Here is a 14,909-nt window from a genome sequence, read left to right as displayed (position 1 = left end):
TTACAGTAAAAGCAAAAAAAATCTATCAGTCTTCATCTTTATACTGAGCAAATAAGCCCCAGAAACCTTTTGGACTAATTTTTAAAAAAAAATGAATACTGATTGGAGATTCCGCCCCTCCCCCCCTATTTCTCCTCTACATGACCAATGCCTTATCTACAGCCAGGGATAGGAAACGTCACCTCTGCTCAGCCTATAAGAATTTAAAAGAGATTTCCTCTCATATTTCTAAATTCAAAAGAGTATAATTTTAGATTGCTTACTGTCTCCTTATCTGACAAACCTAGCACCCCAATACCTGTTGGGCCCTTATTTATCTAATGAATCTGCTCAATCTTCACTGCACTCCTCCAATTACAAATAATTCACCGAACTCACCCTCATATCAAAGCCATGTTTGCATACAATGTTCCTGATGAAGTTTTGGCAGGGAGTTACATAATAGAGCAAGAAGTCTCTATTTTTTATATTCAAATTCTCTTGTAATAAAGGCCAACCTACTATTTATCTTCCTAATTCCTTGATTAACTTGCTAGTTAACTTACAGTGATTTGCACACAAAAGATATTTAATTTCCTCTGAATATTAATTTCTTTCATTTTCTCACTATTTAAAAATATTCCACCATTCTATTTATTTATTTAATTGGATCACCTCACATTTTCCCATCTTAGATTCTATTTGTCAATTGCTTGTCCATTCATCTAGCCTATATGTACTCCATTGAAGCCCCTCTACATTCTCCCTACAACCTACTCTATCACTTAGACCAAGAGATTCTGCAGATACTGAAAATCCAGAGCAACACACACACAAAATGCTAAAGGCACTCAGCAGGTCCGGCAGCATCTATAGAAATGAATAAACAGTTGCTGTTTCGGGCCAAGACACTTCATCAGGACTTTAGCTTTGTATCATCAAATCCAGTCTGGTTTCGACCTCATCATGCACGCTCTCTTTTGCTGTCTCTGTTCCTTCCCTGCCGATTAAAACTTGTTTCATTTCAAACTTTTTTCTGCTCTAATTCAAGGTCCTTGAACCTAAGTAATTTCTTTCTACGGATGCTGCCTACTGAATACCTCCAATATTTTTTGCTTATGTTTCACAAATGTTCTTCCCGACACTGCTGCCACACCTGCAGATATATAGCAGTATTCGAGCATCCATTCATTTTCACCACTTCAACATTTGTAGCCTTTTTTTAGAATTATGTAATCCATAGCCTTTGTATTCTGATAGAATTATTCCTCATTCTGAGGGTAGATACAGTTCTATATGTTTTCTATCAAACACTCACATCAATTTATTCTGCTCATGCTAAGAATGCGGAAAGTGTCAGGACTGTTGTTTTTGCAGGTTACCAAAGCTATTTTGTTGGCTCAGCCCACTGGCAAGTTAAAAATATTTTCAATATATTCTCAGATTAGACAAACTAATATTGAACATAAAATTTATATTAATCTCAGTAATACCTAATGAAAATTGTATGCATTGACTATCTTCAAGTGATGCACTGATGGTAATGCATTACCAGATCTTAGGTGTTGTGATATGATCCTTGCACTGAGTTCAAATATTGCAAGCTTTTTCTGAATGATTCTGTCTGAAGAACATCATTTTTTAAAAAAAAGAGTGCAGGTAGTGGAACTTAATGCTTCAGCTTCTATCACTAGACGACACTGTCACCCACTTCATTTGTTCATAAGTGTTATCAAGAGCAGGAAACAGTCTAGGATGATTACTGGTTGTCCAGAACGTTGAATGGGTATGAATTGATTATGCATGTAAAAATAACCCATCGGATTTCTTACCGTAGAACAGATGCAGCATAACTGGAACGATAGAAGGTAGCTGTGGGGAAGGATTTGAAGGAAACCAAAATGTTCCGCTGAATATTGCAGGGGCGCTATGTTGGAAACTGAATGTGTGGCGACATTTGCAGGCTGCCCTCAGCTCATCCTTAGCTTATGTTGGTTGTTTACACAAAGCACACAGTTCACTGTATGCTTCGATGTACATTTGATAAATAAATGAGCCTGAATCAAAATCTAAATCAAGATACATAAGTCCAAACAAAATTCATTTTTGTTGAAGCTAAAAAGGTCTGTCTTATTTTATAATTCATGCTGTTTAATGAGTGTAATCCTTGGCCTGTTTTGGAAAATGTCATGAGAGGTTTGATGTGAAACTCTCCCTATGTGTAGTACAGGCAGAATTTTTGAACATGTTTTGAATGCTTAGTATTTTTCTATAATACAGCAGAGAGAGTGGAGATTGTTTATTTTTACTATCGGCTTTTTACTGTGTGTGGCTGTTGTGTCCTCCTCTGGATTTCTCAGAGGGACGAAGAACAAACCATAAATCATTGAACAGACATTTTGCAATTAATAGGGTAGCGCCATGTGTCAATAGCAGGTATGTTCAGAATATTTTATAAAGCAGAGTTCAACTTGTTTTATTTTTGATACAATAATGTTTGCTTATTTTGCAGTGAGCAGTAAAAATAAGAAGTTTTGAAACAAAGGATTTTTTAAAAGTAGTACCCTGGTGGAGGGTGTCAGCCTGAAATGCTGACCATCCCTTTGCCTCCACAGATGTTGCTTGAAAGGCTGAGTTCTTCCTGCAGTTTATTTTTGCATATTACGGCATCTACAATCTCTGTCTTCATCATAGAAGAAATGAAATCTTGTTTTGTACTGTACAGTTGATTGGAAATGGGTCATGGGTTTTAAAATCAGCTGCAGATTAAAACCTCGTGACCCTTGGATGAAAGTGCATGTCTATCTTGATTGAACCAATGATGGGTTTGGCCATAATATTACTGTGGTGAACATTTTCGGCTCTATTGAATACTGAGCTAGTCCCATTTATCTGCATTCGGCCCATAGCCCTCTCTTTTCTATATATGTACTGTCAAATATCTTTTAAATGTGGTAATTGAACATGCCTCTAGTTAATTAATGCATCTGAGTATTCACGTTTTTGATCTAACTCCACAGTTATAATGACAGTCAATTTGTTGCCTATGAAACTAAGTACTCAGGTACTTCACTTAGATCTCAGGATGCGTTCCATGGAGCAAGAGCATTAACAAAATCAGTGCTAAACAGGGTAGTTATGGCATTATAGAAAGGCTGCGTCATAGTGCAGGAAGTAGTAATACTGCTTCATAACTTTAATGGTTCAATTTCAATCCTGACCTCTGGTGCTACAGGTGTGGAATGTGCACGCTTTTCTTGTGACTGCGTGGGTTGCCCCGGTTGCCCCATTTTTCTTCCACACCCCAAAAATTATATTTAATTGGCTGCTAAAAATTCCCCCTGTGAGTGTGAGGTGAATTAGTTGGACTTAATGAGCATATGAGAGAAAACAGTCTCCAGTTCATAAGTGTGGGGATGATGCTTATGGGAATGCTCAGTAAGATGGTGTAAACTTGATGGGCAAAAGAGTCATGAAAAATACGAGGTGAAGGAAGTGTTGTGGTTCTTGGAATCTGGTGCAAGTTCCCACCCTCCCTGCTGCTCTGTGCTGTCGTACTGGGAGCTTGGTGCCAGGAAAATTCTCACCCTCCCTTGTGCTTCTGCAGCGACGAATTGCCCCTTGGCTTGGTGAGGGGAAACTGCCTGTGAATGTCAGTGTGGGTGAATTCCTAGACAATTCAGCTCCCTCTTGAATGCAGGCATTTTTCTCAGCAGCAGCAGAGTCTTAGAATACTGCAGCCTTAACAGGCCTTTTGGCCCATCTAGTCTGTGCTAAACTCTTGTTCTGTCAAGTCCTGCATCACTCTCCGGTATGGGGGTGGGGGGGGGGGGTGGCGGGTGGGTCTACTGCACAGGACTGAAAAAAACTGCAGAGGGTTGTAAATCTAGTCAGCTCCATCTTGGGTACTAGCCTACAAAGTACCCAGGACATTTTCAAGGCGTGGTGTCTCAGAAAGGCAGCGTCCATTATTAAGGACCTCCAGCATCCAGGGCTTGCCTTCTCTGGCTGTTACCATCAGGTAGGAGGTACAGAAGCCTGAAGACACACGCTCAGCGATTCAGGAACAGCTTCTTCCCCTCTGTCATCCGATTCCTAAATGGACATTGAACCCTTGAACACTACCTCCCTTTTTTTTAAATACATAGTATTTCTGTTTTTTGCACGTTTTTAATCTATTCGCTATACATATACTGTATAAAATATACTGAATAAGATTTATTTATTTATTATTTTATTTTTTCTTCTATATTAATATTGCATTGAACTGCTGCTACTAAGTTAACAAATTTCACATCACATGCCAGTGATAATAAACCTGATTCTGATTCCCATCGACCTGCACACCCAGACTATAACGCTCCATACACCTCCCACTCATGTACCTATCAAAATTTCTCTTAATTGCTGAAATCGAACCCAAATCCATCACATCCGCCAGCAGCTCGATCCACACTCTCCCCACCCTCCGACTGAAGAAGTTCCCTCTCATGTTCCCCATTTGAAAGCAATGAAGGGATTGCTCAGATCAAGTTGCTTTGATTGGATTCTTTTGTGGGCTTCCATGCTTATTCATTTTACTCTGTTTTCTATCCTCAAGTCACTGATGCTGAGAAATGCGATCCATTTATGTATGGCTTTGTGGTAAATTGCCAGTAGATCAAAGGAATCGTCGTTCATGCATTGTTTAACTGACCATCAGGTTTCCGGCCTGGTTACATTTAGAAGTGATTCATCTTATTGCATCTAACATATTGCCTGGCATCAGTCACGCATCTGGTTTGCTGTACTCATTTGCATATTTACCACCAGTAATTGGATATTAACGGTGACCTGCATTAACTTACAAACAGAGAGTAACAAATCCTGCGGTGGATTTAAGAGATTCTCACTGTTCCTTCACTGTATCAGTCACCCTCAGTTTTTAAGCATTCAGCATATTTCTAACGGCATCGCAGTGTTTCAGGCTTTATAGCAGTCCTGCTGTACAAGACACTACATAATTACATGCTGTTCTCTCTTAAAACGTGAACACTCCATGACTTACAGTGACTGGGACCATTTGTGAAACATGATTTAATCTGTGTAAGCAGCTGCAGTTGGAGTAGGAAGGGGGAAACCAGGCTGGCCGAATACATATTTGCCCCTGTCTCAGGAGTATTTTCTGTACCTGCTCAGTGGCTGGCCTGAAGAGAGTTCTTTAAGGCTCTAAATCAGTCCTCATGTTTCATTAGCAGTAATGATATTGTAACTATGACCAAATAACTGATTGAAGCTTTCAGATGATGAAGTTTGGAGTGTGACGTTATGGACGTATGAGAATGAGGGGTTCGTTCATCATTGGGAAAAATGGGTAATTTACATTCGGTGATCACCTTGTTAGGTACACCTATGCACCTGCTCGTTAATCCAAAAATCAGCAACCCAATGCATAAACGTGAGAAGATATGGTCAAGAGGTTCAGGTGTTGCTCAGATCAAACATCAGAATGGGGAAGAAATGTGATCTAAGTGACCTTGACTGTGGACTGATTGTTAGTGCCAGATGGCGCGGTTTGAGTATCTCATAAAACTGCTGATCTCCTGGGATTTTCATGCACAACAGTCTTTAGTGTTTATAGACAATGGTGTGATAAACCAAAAAAAAATCCAGTGAGTGGCAGGTCTGTTAATGAGAGAGGACAGAGGAGAATGGCCAGACAGGTTCAAGCTGACAGGAAAGTGACAGTAACTCAAATAACCACATGTTACAACAGTGGTGTGCAAAAGAGCATCTCTGAATACACAACACATCGAACCTTGAAGTGGATGGACCACAACAGCAGAAGACCGCATCGGTTCCATTCCTGCACCTAATAAAGTGGTCACTGAGTTTATATTATTTAATAAAGCTCTATTCCATCAAATTTCATTTTTGTAAAAAATAATTTTTTCTCCATTTATTTCACTGGATGTTTTACATGAAAAGGGACTAACATTCCCTCTCTCTACTATTGATGTTGCCCTCACCCTCTCCTCCATTTCCTGTTCACCTGCACTCACCCCATCTTCCCGCCCCAATAACAGCGATAGAGTCCCTCTTGTCCTTACCCACCACCTCATCAACCTTCACATCCAACACATTATCCTCCACAGCCTCCACTATCTCCAAAGGAATCCTACCTCTAAATTTATATCTACCTCCCCCTCCTCTTTCTGCAGGAATCACTCCCTCCGGGATTCCCTTGTCCATTCGTCCCTCCCAACTAATCTCCCTCCAGGCTCTTATCCCTGCAAACGGCCTAGGTGCTACATCTGCCCATTCACCTCCTCCCTTACCTCCATTCAAGGCCCCAAGCAGTCCTTCCAGGTGAGGCAACACTTCACCTGTGAATCTGCTGGGGTTGTCTATGGTGTCCAGTGCTTCCAATGCGGCCTCTTCTGCGCTGGTGAGACCTGTCACAAATTGGAGGACCACTTTGTCGAACACCTCCACTCCATCCACCAAAACTGGGACTTCCCGATGGCCTAATATTTTAATTCCCATTTCAACGTGTCAATTCATCACCTCATCTTGTGCCAAGTGGAGGCTACCCTCAGGGTGGAGGAGGAACACCTTATATTCCGTCTGGGTCGCCTCCAACCTGATGGCATGAATATTGATTTCTCCTTCCGGTGAACGTTTCACTCCCCTCCCCTTCCTCTATTCCCCACTCTGACCTTACACTTCTTCTCACCTGCCTATACTCCCCCCTAGGTGCCTTCCTACTTCTCTTTCTCCTATTGTCCACTCTCCTCTCCCACCAGATTCTTTCTTCTCTAGCCTTTGACCTTTCTCACCTGCTTGGCTTCACCTATCAGTTTCCACCTAGCCCCCATCCCCTCCCTCCCACCATTTTATTCTGGCATCTTCCCCCTTCCTCCTCAGTCCCGATGAAGGGTCTCAGCCTGAATTGTCGACTGTTTACTCCTACCTCAGATGCTGTATGTAGGGGTGTATGGGGTGTCAGGGAGGGGTAGTACCTCTGGTGGGGGAACATGTCACGTCCTTTTCAAGATGGTTAGTCCACCCTTGGTCCCCACCTGGAACTCAGCTCTCACCTGTGGCTCCCTGTAGCTGTTTGCATGCGACAGCAGCCACACCCCGGGCAATGGCTTCGACAAGCCGGCTAAACCAGGTGAGGGTGGCCGACAGATCTCAAACCCTCGGTGAGATAGGGAGTTGTCTATCCCAGCATGTGAAGACAGACTCCGGCGGATTGAGCAGACGAGACCAATGGAAGGTCCAATGGTCAAGAAGGCAGTCACTGCAAGTGTTGTGGAACGTGTAGAGCATGACTAGACATAGAAGATGTCCTGGTCATCCACTGCGCCTAGTCCCATCTCCAGCCGTCTCGACTCTGTCTTGCCACTGGATACAGATGGGAATTGGGAAGAGAGAGTGAGGCTGACGTTGCGCAACTCTCCCTCACTTAAATCCAAATTAAATGCTTGTCTCGACACCACGATGGTGTCGAGGTCTTCATCGATGACGACGGACGAACACGTAAGATGCTGCCTGACCTGCTGAGTTCCTCCCGTGTTCTGTGTGTAACATTAAGTTTTTTCTGCTGTTTATAAAATGTTTTAAAATGTCTGTCAAATGATGTTGAATTTCAGATAAGTAAAATGTACTCTGTTCTGATGAATATATTGTACTCTACATAAGTATTGATTACATATGAATGGGCCCTTATCTCTGAGGCATGATATGCCATCCACCCACCATTCACTCCTTCTGTCCTATAAGCCTCTTTCCATGAAGTCCACTCCCCACCCATCTCCTTGCTGACGCCTGCTTGCCCGCCTACAGACTTTTTCCCTTCAGTCTTCACATCACTGCTACACCTCCCCATGCTTCCAGACATCCTCCAGCTCTTGACTCCCTTCCACACACTTAGACCCATTTCTAATGGTGCTCATTTGGCTCCTGTCCCAGCAAAGTTCCACCATTTACCAACCTCCATTTCCAGCCACACCCTGGCGCCTTTGGGATCAGCAGCAGCACTTACGATCAATAGGAGCCATCACTGTCTCCAGTAACTTGCCTTGAAGAACGTTGGCCTTGATGTGCTTTCTTCATGTACGAGCATAGATACTGAGAACTCCTGACACCCTGTCTCTACCTCTGGAGACAAACTGTCAACTGATATCTTTTATAAACCTATTGATTCCCACAGTTATCTTGACTGTACCTCTTCCCATCCTGTCTCATCTGAAAATGCTATTCCCTTTTCTCAGTTTCTTCATCTCTGTCGCATCTGTTCCCAGGATGTGGCTTTCCATTCCAAGACATCAGAGGTGTCCTCCTCTTCAAAGAACAGAGTTTCCCTTCCTCCACTACTTCCCCTCACCCTCATCTCTTCCACTTCCCAAACATACGCGCTCTCCTGATCTTCCTTCCAGTGATAGAGTTCCCCTTGTTCTTACCACCTCATCAGTCTCCGCATCCAACACATTATCTTCTGCAATCTCCACCATTTCTACAGAGATCCTGCCACCAAACATATCTTTACCTACCCACAGCCTCTCTCTGCTTTCTGCAGGGATCGCTCCGTCCGTAATTCCCTTGTTCAATAATTTCCCTCCAGACACTTATAAATGCAAGCAGCCAAAGAGCTACACCTGCCCATTCACTACCTTCCTCAACTCCAGTCCTTCCAGGTGATGTAACACTGCACCTGTGAAACTGCTGGGGTCCTCTATTGTGCCCAGTGATCCCAATGCAGCCTCCCTACATTGGTGAGATCCGTGGTAAATTGGGGGACCATTTCCTCGAACAACTCCACTTATTTGCTAAAAGCAGAACTTCCCGGTGGCCAAACATTTAAATTTTGATTCCCATTCCCTTGCTGACATGTCGGTCCGTGGCCTTCCCTTGTGCCAAGACGAGGCCATCCTCAGGGTGGAAGAGCAATACCTCATATTCCATCTGGGCAGCCTCCAATCTGATGGCATGAATATCGATTTCTCCTTCCAGTAAAAAAATTTCCCTCCCCCTCCCCTCTTCTATTCCCCACTCTGGCCTCTTACCTCTTCTAATCTAGCTATCACTGCTCCCTGGATCCCCTCCTCCTTCCCTTTCTCCTATGGTCCACTCTCCTCTCCTTTCAGATTCCTTCCTCTTCAGCCCTTTACCTTTCTACCCACTTGGCTTCACCTATCGCCTTCTAGCTACCCTCCTTCCCCTGCCCCCACCTCTTTATTTCTGGCATCTTCCCCCTTCCTTTCCAGTCCCAAAGAAGAGTCTCAGCCCAAAATGTCGCCTGGTTATTCATATCCATAGATGCTGCCTGGCCTGCTGAGTTCCTCCAGCATTTTGTGTGCGATACTGAGAATAAGCCTGTGTAATATTGCCTGGGAACAATGTACCACCTATATTCATGTGTTTCAGAATGTGTATATCAGAAATTCCATGTCATTTGATTCCAGCACAGGAATTTTAGCTCCAATTCCTGATTTCATACATGAATTTTCTAATGCAAGAGCTTCTGGTTCACAAAATCCATTCACCTCATTGGCTTACCATGCTGTCACTTCTACATTCAGCTTTGAAAATGTATTCACTGTGAAACTTGCCATGCAGCGAGCTATTGACGAGTTGTTAACACAGACTGCAAATGTGCAAACCAAGGATGTACTGCAAACAATGATATTTTCGGACGGACTTGCAGTTCAGATATGTAGTTATTTAAATAAGTTCATTGTTTTAATTAAATTCCTGCCAGTATTGCAGGAAGAGCTGGGTGTGGAATTCTATACACACCTCTGTCACTTCATACCAATATGACCATTTGTTTACGGCATCATTTTTAGTTGGAATATGACTGAATGTGCTATTGGTTTTTGTAGCCAGCCACTGTACCAGCTAGGCTAAACTTATAAAAATGAAGCTTGGATGACTAGATTTAAGAACAGTCCTCTGCTAAGAGGCTTCTGAACCAACCGCTTCTTTCATTCCTCTTTCCCTGGTGGTGCTGCCACGCTCTTGACTCCTAATTCTACCTCTCTTGGCAATTCTACTATTGAACAATTTTTTTTGCATGACTGTCTTTGCACCATTGTGGTGCTCTGCTCTCATTGCTGTATTTATTGTTACTGTGTCTAATGAATAAAATGTGAGCTTCATGTGAGCAAGGTATTTCATCGCACCCTGGTGTACATGACAATGAACTAATCCGAATTGGAAATAAAAACGATAGACTATTAGAACATCTATCTGAATGTGCATTTTTTGTTTGTCTGATAAACGAGTGATTGAAATTATCCCAGCAAGAAGCAAAATTAGCCATCTTATTCATAAGACTCGGTATAGTATGGGTGAGGCACGGTACCATAATGCTATTACAGCACCATTTGTAAGATTGGGGACAATTTCTGCTGCTATCTGCAAGGAGTTTGTACGTTCTCCCCGTGACCATGTGGGTTTCCTCCCTGTGCTCCGGTTTCCTCCCACATTCCAAAGATGTACTGGTTATGCTAAATGAGTTGTGGGCATGCTATGTTGGTGTTGGAATTGTGGCTACACTTGTGGGTTTCCCAGCACAATCTTTGCTCATGCAAATGATGCATTTCGCTGTGTGTTTTGATGTACTATATATGCAACAAATCTTCTCCGTGGATTGTCACCTTGTCACGGTGGAGAAGCTTGTGTGGTCCTGTGATCCCGAGAGCAATGCCGTCTGGATCTATGCTCCTGGTAGGGTCACCCATGGTGGTAAGGTCAAGGGTGAGGTCCCTGACAAAAAACAATCCAACCAAGACCTCAACAGTGGAACAGGCGGACGAAGTTACTTCAAACTCAACGGCTGTGAAGTCGGATGAAGGCTGCAACAAATCCATCAGCTCCAATCATCGTGGTTTCCATGCCACTGGAATCAGTTGGTTGATTTGTGAAGTATTGTGTGCTTCTTGGAGTGCAACATCAAGCACATGTTAAACAAATATACGCACAGGTGTCTTCGCTCTGTGGATGACTGTTAGAGTGAATTTTTTTGGGTAGATGATTTGTTTACACTTAAATGACTTTGGCCACCAAACTTCTATTTTAACTGTTTGACAATGCACTTCCTAAAAGTGTGTAAAGACCAGATGCTTCTGGCGCCTGATGCTGTAGTTTCGAAGACAGTATTATCTATACATTATAAATACTAAGGGTCTTCTATGTTACCATGGGAAATGCCAAATAAATGTATTGTAGACTTAACTTACATTCCTAAAGGCTGTGGATACCAACCCCGACATATTGGCATCCGAAGGAAAGGATGGTGTGATATTTTGTATATTGCTTCAATAGGAAGCATTGTCTATGCATTGTCTATAACTTTTTAAGTAGCGATTGCCTTTGTGTTTAGCATATAAATATCGAGCCCACATTGGGCTAGCAGAACTTTCTGCGGAAAGCGTCTCTGCCCGTAAGATGCCTGCTGTACCTTGTTGTGTCGAATAAAGAAGCTGCTTTGTATCTACCCGTGACTCTGTCTCTCCGGTGATCTCATCCACGTTACAACACAACGATGTAACAAATAAAGCTGAAGCTAATCTTTAGTCTGTACAGGTGATGCTGCAATGTTTAAGTGAAAAAAGGGGAGAGTATAGTAAATTAGGACTTGTCTTGGTCTGGTTTACAGTAATCCTGCTCTCGTGTCTATATCTTGAGGAAGCAGGGGGTTTGCAGAAGGACTTGGACAGATTAGTAGAATGGGCAAAGAAGTGGAACATTGAATACATACAGGAAAGGAATAAAGGCATATACATTTTTCTAAGTGGGGAGAAAATTCAGAAAGCAAGAGTGCAAAGGGACTTGGGAGTCCGAGTGCAGAATTCCCGAAACGTTAACTTGCAAGTTGAGTTTGTAGTACAGAAGGTAAATGCAATGTTAGCATTCATTCCAAGAGTACTAGAATATAGAGGGATCAATAAAGTATGACTATGACTATGACTAGAAGCAAGGATGTAATGCTGAAGCTTTATAAAGTCATTGGTCAGACCACATTTGGAGTAGTTTTGGGGCCCATATCTAAGAAAGAACGTGCTGGCGTTGGGGAGGGTCCAGAGGAGGTTTATGAGAATGATCCCAGGAATGAAAGGGTTAACATACAGTACTGTACAAAAGTCTTGGGCACATATATATAGCTAGGGAGTCTAAGACTTTTGCACAGTACTTTTGTAATTTTATGTATTGCATTGTACTGCTACAGCAACGAGAAAAAAATATGACATATGTGAGTGATGATAAACCTGGTTCTGATATAGGTTAGGAAAATTCAGTCGCTAGGTATACCTGGAGAGGTGGTAAATTGGATTAGACATTGGCTCGATGGAAGAAGCCAGAGAGTGGTGGTAGAGAATTGCTTCTCTGAGTGGGGGCCTGTGACTAGTGGTGTGCCACAGGGATCAGTGCTGTGTCCATTGTTATTTGTCATCTATATGAATGATCTGGATGATAATGTGGTAAATTGGATCAGCAAGTTTGCTGATGATACAAAGATTGGAGGTGTAGTTGACAGTGAGGAAGGTTTTCAGGGCCTGCAGAGGGACTTGGACCAGCTGGAAAAATGGGCTGAAAAATGGCAGATGGAGTTTAATACTGACAAGTGTGAGGTATTGCACGTTGGAAGGACAAACCAACGTAGAACATACAGGGTTAATAGTAAGGCACTGAGGAGTGCAGTGGAACAGAGGGATCTGGGAATACAGATACAAAATTCCCTAAAAGTGTCGTCACAGGTAGATAGGGTCGTAAAGAGAGCTTTTGGTACATTGGCCTTTATTAATCAAAGTATTGAGTATAAGAGCTGGAATGTTATGATGAGGTTGTATAAGGCATTGGTGAGGCCGAATCTGGAGTATTGTGTTCAGTTTTGGTCACCAAATTACAGGAAGGATATAAATAAGGTTGAAAGAGTGCAGAGAAGGTTTACAAGGATGTTGCCAGGACTTGAGAAACTCAGTTACAGAGAAAGGTTGAATAGGTTAGGACTTTATTCCCTGGAGCGTAGAAGAATGAGGGGAGATTTGATAGAGGTATATAAAATTATGATGGGTATAGATAGAGTGAATGCAAGCAGGCTTTTTCCACTGAGGCAAGGGGAGAAAAAAACCAGAGGACATGGGTTAAGGGTGAGGGGGGAAAAGTTTAAAGGGAACATTAGAGGGGGCTTCTTCACACAGAGAGTGGTGGGAGCATGGAATGAGCAGCCATACGAGGTGGTAAATACGGGTTCTTTTTTAACATTTAAGAATAAATTGGACAGATACATGGATGGGAGGTGTATGGAGGGATATGGTCCGTGTGCAGGTCAGTGGGACTAGGCAGAAAATGGTTCGGCACAGCCAAGAAGGGCCAAAGGGCCTGTTTCTGTGCTGTAGTTTCTATGGTTTCTATGGGTCTCTATTGTGGACTGAGAGTGGGAAGGGGTCAGAGAGAGGGGAATTATGGTTGGGAAAAGGCGAAGGGAGGAGGGAGGGAGCAGGAAGCACCAGAGAAACATTTTGTAATGATCAATACACCAATTGTTTTGAATCAAATTGTCTTGCCTGATGTCTCAGAGCTGGGTGTGTCTGCACCTGTGCCATCCGCTACCCAGGCACTTCTTCTCTGCCATCTGTTCCACACCCCTGCTGTGGCATTCTACCCTTGAAATTTCCAACTTCCTTTGCTCCTGCCAGATTCACAAACTTGCTTTCTGCCTCACGTTGACAAGTGCCATACTATGCAAAAGTCTTTACGAACCCTAGCAATAATACAGTGCCTAGAAAAAGAATTCACTCCCATTTGGAAGTTTTCACATTTTATCGTTTTACAACATTGAATCACAGTGGATTTAATTTGGCTTTTTTGACACTAACCAACAGAAAAAGACTCTTTCATGTCTAAGTGAAAACAGATCTCTACAAAGTGATCTAAATTAATTACAAATTAATTAAATTAAAACACAAAATAGTTGATTGCATAGGTATTCACCCCCTTTAGTATGACATATCAAATCATCACTGGTGCAGCCAATTGGTGTTAGAAGTCACATAATTAGTTAAATGGACATCTGATTTTGAAGACCTGTGTGCAGTCAAGGTGTTTCAATTGATTGTAGTAAAAATACACCTGCATCTAGAAGGTCCAACTGTTGGTGAGTCAGTATCCTGGCAAAAATGACACCATGAAGGTAAGAGAACATTTCAAGCAACTCCGTGAAAAGGTTATTGAAAAGCACAAGTCGAGAGATGGATACAAGAAAATTTATATGTCACTGAATACCCTTTGGAGTTTTACCATAAAACCAGGGCAAACCAAAAGGGTCAGACCAGTCACACTCACAGATCTCGATTTTGCAGATGACATAGTCCTGCTCTCTGACCAGATGGAGGAAGCACAGCAGCTACTGACAAAAGCGGAAATTGAATGCAATAAAGTTCGACTTCACCTAAACGCTAAAAAGACAGAGTACTTGGCGTTTAACTGTGACGAGGGTACTCTCAAGACTGTAGAGAATGATACCATCAAGAAAGTCTGTGACTACAAGTACCTCGGGTCAAGAATGATGAGTTCGGAGAAAGACGTAAAGATCCGGAAGGCGCTGGCGTGGAGGGCTATGAACGACATGAAGGAAATCTGGAAGTCGAACCTGACCAGAGGGCTTAAACAGAAGATTTTCATAGCAGTCATAGAGTCCATTCTTACGTACAGATGTGAGACGTGGACACTCACCAAGACGATGCGAAAGTCTCCAGATGGTTGCTATACACGAATGCTCCGGATGGCTCTTGATGTGAGTTGGCAACAGCACATGATGAATGTTGAGCTCTATAACAACCTACCGATGCTCACCACTAAAATCGAGGCGAGAAGACTGCAACTAGTGGGGCACTGTCTATGTCACCCCGAGCTATCTGCTAGCCTAGTCGTCATTTGGG

The sequence above is a fragment of the Mobula birostris genome, chromosome 10 (genome assembly GCF_030028105.1).
Source record: "Mobula birostris isolate sMobBir1 chromosome 10, sMobBir1.hap1, whole genome shotgun sequence".
Taxonomy (NCBI): domain Eukaryota; kingdom Metazoa; phylum Chordata; class Chondrichthyes; order Myliobatiformes; family Myliobatidae; genus Mobula; species Mobula birostris.
The sequence above is the reverse complement of the archived record's forward strand: the minus strand, read 5'-3'. Positions refer to the sequence as shown.